This window comes from Anguilla rostrata, chromosome 5 (assembly GCF_018555375.3).
Source record: "Anguilla rostrata isolate EN2019 chromosome 5, ASM1855537v3, whole genome shotgun sequence".
NCBI classification, from domain to species: Eukaryota; Metazoa; Chordata; class Actinopteri; order Anguilliformes; family Anguillidae; genus Anguilla; species Anguilla rostrata.
In genome coordinates this window covers 38332520-38337673 of record NC_057937.1, presented here as the reverse complement: position 1 = coordinate 38337673, position 5154 = coordinate 38332520, and positions in this window count along the sequence as shown.

Below are 5154 nucleotides of genomic sequence, written 5' to 3'. Positions count from 1 at the left end.
TTTCAATTATAGCACACGGCTAGATGGAGATGTCTGCCGTGAAGATTTCCCATGCAAGCAGGAAGGGAGGCAGTGAACTCAGCGTACAAACATATTTTTACCCTAAAGATTCATCCTGGTAAAATAAAATAAAAAACTTAAATAAATAAGACTGTTTCGGCCAAACAAAAGCACCAAATGTGTTAGTGCTTTAATGGTGTGTGTTGTTAGTATATTAGGCTATGCAGTGCAAATCACTATAGCCTATCTAGTCGGGCAAAACTACTCCCTTGCCGCCCCATTCACAGTCACATAAAATAAAAGAATATTAATTTATTGTTTTATTTTATTCTGCTTGTCTCTTCGCGCGGTGATCATTGTAAATAATAGATGTAGCATTGCGCCGTATAATTGCACTCCTAAATTCATTCATTGTTACATCGGTGTTTTGTTTCTTGATGTTTGGCGCCTACCCGTGTGTGGAAAGATGAATAGTCGCAAGAGAAACCGCAGAGCAAGAATTTAAATGTAGTATTGTTAATAGGCCATGTTAACTTTTAGATTGGGTGCCAATTTATATTTCGTTACATTACTGTAGTGGATTGCATACGACAATCACAAGTCCCGCCATTCAGAATTGTATACACTTACAGATCCAGGCTCCGGATCTCTTCTCTACTCCGTTTTGCCTTAACAGAGAGAGGAATTTTAGCCCTCTGGGTAAAATTTGTTGTCTTCTGGAGTACAAACTGAAAGGAAGACTTGATTTTTTTTCTCATTACAGTAACAACCCCGGAGTTAGCTCAATTACAAGAGGTATGCAGAAGATGTTGTAAATTTAAAGATTTAAATAGCTTACAAAGTTGCCCCGGGCCCCATCAGTTAATTTCCTTAATTTATGGATTTTAGCTGTGTGTGCGAAGTGAGAGGAGACTGAGAAGTAGGTCAGCCCGAGGATTTGCAAACATAGACTAAATATCTGGTATTCTTGACCTTTTTGTTTTGTAGATGTGTACACAGCAATGATAAGTTCACACTTATCACACAGGCAAGGTCAACAAGGCAACAGATACAGTTTGTTTAAACATGATCTTGGCGTTTTCAATGCAAGTGTCGATATACAAAGTATTCTTACTTTCTATAAAATGGAGACATGGGTTAGTTGTCATTGTGGTTTAATATTTTCTTATCACGTCTCAGGTAGCCTGCCTGTATTTAGATATGTACCAGCAACTATACAGTGTTTTTAAGAGGAAGTATGTTAATAGTTTAATGAATAATTCATATTTGAGCTATTAAAAAAAGCTTGCTTTGTGACATATTCAGTGGACTGTTCAGAGGTCTGTTATAGTGAGCCATTTATTTTACTGATTTTGAAATAGGCCTAAACTCAGATTAATCACATGGGACAACTTTAAACTGTGTCTGTAGAAGAATGCTCTGTTGGATTCTGTTAAATATTCAACATTGATTTTCCAAATTGTCTCTTTTTTTGTGAGAGAAACATAATATAATATTACTGATCATGCATGGCTGAATTTCTCAAACTAGGACCATTAACAATGAATTTTAAATAGTAGATCCAAATGCATTCTTTTACAGCTGACTGTGCACCCTTGTCTAGAGCACAAGTTATTTTGCTGTTAAAACTGAGATATTAACAGTGACTGTCAGTAGTAGGCTACATTTTGCTGTGATATTATACCAGTAGAATATATTAAGAGAATCTGGCCAGAAATCAATCACCATTTGCAAAGACTCTAGCACATAGCCTATATGTAAATGAGATGTGTGCATTAATGCATGACCCTATAAGAATAATAACTTTGCCCCAAGGTCCAAAAGCAGGTATCATTAATAGTGATGCTATAAGCATCAGAGTAGAACTCTGTACAGAGCTGTTTAATTTTCAATGTCTGGCTCTCTTGTAAAGCCAGCAATTATATTACGGTCTCTTAACCCTTGAAAAATGCATTTTAAAATCAAAGACTATTTCTTACCATACGTATCGTAGAAACAAAAACAATTTGTGTTTAGTAGTCATGCACACGGGCTTGTGAGAGGTTTTTCTTCCGGTAAATTCATTTGTACATGGTCATGTAATTTAAGTATGCTGGTTCATAGAAAATCACAGCATCCATCCAATTTGTAATTCCGTGAATTCAGTGTTGTGTAAGCATATGTTTGATTAGATGACATTTTAATATTTGTTATGTTGTAAGTAAAAAGGGCATTCCATTACTTCAAATGTTAAATGTGCCTTTAATTAAAGGAATTATAGGGCCAGAAATGGTTGCAGGAGATGGTACTGTTTATTCAGGGCTGTTATTGCTGCGTTAGGCGACAGTGTGAGTAACTTAAAATGCTGGGATTATAACCTTAGTGTTGCAGGTCTTTCACTCAGGTTGAGTAACTGCAATTGTACCTTGAACAATTTGAATGACCTTGACGACTTAAGGAAATGCTCAGATGGAAAGTCTGACAATATTTCAGCAACTGTGTGTACCCGGCACAGTGATGTGACTAGGATTGAGCCCAGTTGCAGCTGTGTTAATACACCAAGCCTTTGAATGAAATTACATTGTTGTGGGGCTGTGTGTGTGGAGGGGGTGACCTGGAAAAAATGGTGACCTTCGAAAAACTATCTGCCAAGCATATTATTGTGAGTATTTGATTATGAACAAAATATTAATAATAATACAACATATATAATTCTAATGCATGTATATATACACTATAATATAATTGTTGGCACGATAATTACAACAACAACAATAATAATAATAATAGTAATAACATGGGGCTCCATGTCAAGTTTTGTTGTGCACTGCACAGTTCTTCTTCTGTTTCTTTGATATTTGACGTGTCTGAGCCAGTGCTGGTTTTTTGGCTGGATCTCTTAGAGTACACCCAAAATCAAAAATCATTCCGCTCCTGTAAAGTGGTGTACATGAGCAGAGCAGTTATCTTGGCCAGTACATTACTAATCATGCATGTATTGGCTGCCTGTATTGTACTGTCATTCATGTTTTTTTCAGCCAGATCCACTGACTACATTCACAGTGATGTATTATCTTTTTCACTGTCAGCTTACTGTTGTTGAGAGCACAGTGGAATCATATTTCCAGCACATTGTTCCAAAGTGATTCACAAAAGACGGATAGTTTACTGCATGTAATCTAATTCATGCCTTCGAAACAGTTCCTGTTGATTGTTATACACTGTGAACAGTGTTTCTAGGGCAACAGACTTCATTGATATTTCCTTGAACTTAAAATGTTTCCCCCATTGTCACACATTATGTCATGCACAATAGTTCCCCCTGCTGGATATTTCCAAGTTTTAACAAGAAAGGTTATAAAAACACCCATTGAACTTCCAGTACATTGATACTGGAAGAGAGTGCAAGTATACACTAAAGCCAAACTTAAGTACTATAGGTTCCTCACCTCAGTTATTTTTTGCTTGCTTCAATAATTTTTTTCAGCCTGTCCCTGTGAGTTATTTTTGCATGCATTATTTTGCTTTTATATGCTGCCTTTACGTGGTAAATGCATCATTCAGATATGAGAACACAACCATCAAAATAGATGTGTTCCATTTGTGTTATGTAGGTGACATTACTCATCCATAGGGATTATTGTTACTGTAAAGCAATGCATATGAACATTGCCCCTCTCCCCATATGCACAGTGGCCACAGAAGTAACAAAAAAGTTACATAAAGATGACTTACCATAACTAAGAAATTCAAACATGCACCAATCTTATGAATAGGCTTAATTAAAGTCTGATGCTATCAAAAATGCTTAGATAATTGCATAATCTGTTACTGGATAAATTCTCACTGTTTTGCCCCTACTTGCTTCCTTTTGACTCACACCATTTCATGCATTTGCCTTCTGGTAGAATTTACTCAGATCTCTCAAATTTTCTTATGAACCAAGTTCTGGATTTTTAAACCACAAATTTTCTTTTGGATTGAGGTCCAGAGACTGCAATGGCTAGTTCAGAAAATTGCTTTTATTTCCCTTTAACCATTTTTTTGTAGACATCAAATACTGGAATGCTGGAATGTTTTTTTCCAACCGTTGTTGAGCTTGTAAGTACTCTACTTTTGCTTTGACAGACCTTGAAATATGGTTCCTATTGTCCAAAGGACGTAGAAGATGTAAAAATTCACCCTGCTCCATTATGAATCCACACTGGCTGTAGATTTTAAAAACTCTTCCTTGCAAGCATAGTGGTACGGTAGTAGATAAAGTATTTAAGTGCATACCCAACAGTAGGCAGGGGTTAGACTTTGTCTAATGAGCTGCTTTTCTCACAACATGCTGTGGTTTTCTAGAATTCTCTTTCTGGTAAATTACAGTCAGGTTAAATTTTTAGGCCACTTTCGTAATTGAACTGTTTTGTAATGAAGCTTTGGAAACTTCTGATGTTCTGAATGTTATGCAGTACTACATCTGCGGGATCACCTTTTGAAGTAGAAGACTGCTTGCATATGCATTGTATTTAAAAAAGGTATGCTGTTACTCTGAAGTTTTAGAAATATTAAATTACTTCCTTCTCATTTTTCATCCAAGAGAGACCCCACTTGCACATTTTCTGTTAAATCAATCCCCCCATTTATTGTCAGGGGTATGAATACATGTATAAGCCACTGTACTGCATATGGAAGCCTGAATGTGCAATGCATTCATGAGGAGTGGATGCCCCAATGTTTCTGTAATTTCATAGTGATTATGCTGATTGTGCCTTTTTGGCCATGTTATAAATCATACAGATTTTCTGTCTGTCCTAAAAGAAGAATAATGGATGTTTCGAGAATGCTATCAACTAATGATGTACTAAAATAAAGGTACAGATCCAACCAGCCAAAACCAGAAGCATCTTAGAAGGTCCAGAACAAAGGCTATTTGCTTTGTGCTCCTGTTGTACATTGAAGTAGGAAAGTTGTGTTTGTAAAGATGGCGTCATAAAACAAATTCAGGAGGACTGTGGAGCAATTCCCGCAAAAATGCTAGCTCTCCGTGTTGTGAGAAACAGCATTGTCTGGTGTCGAATCTTACAGTTAAGGCCAGCAGCCACACAGTGGTGGTTCCAGTCAGCAGTACTGTCCCCATCTCCTTTTGCAAGAGCAAGCCTGGTTAATTGGAAACCTTTGGGCTGCCTG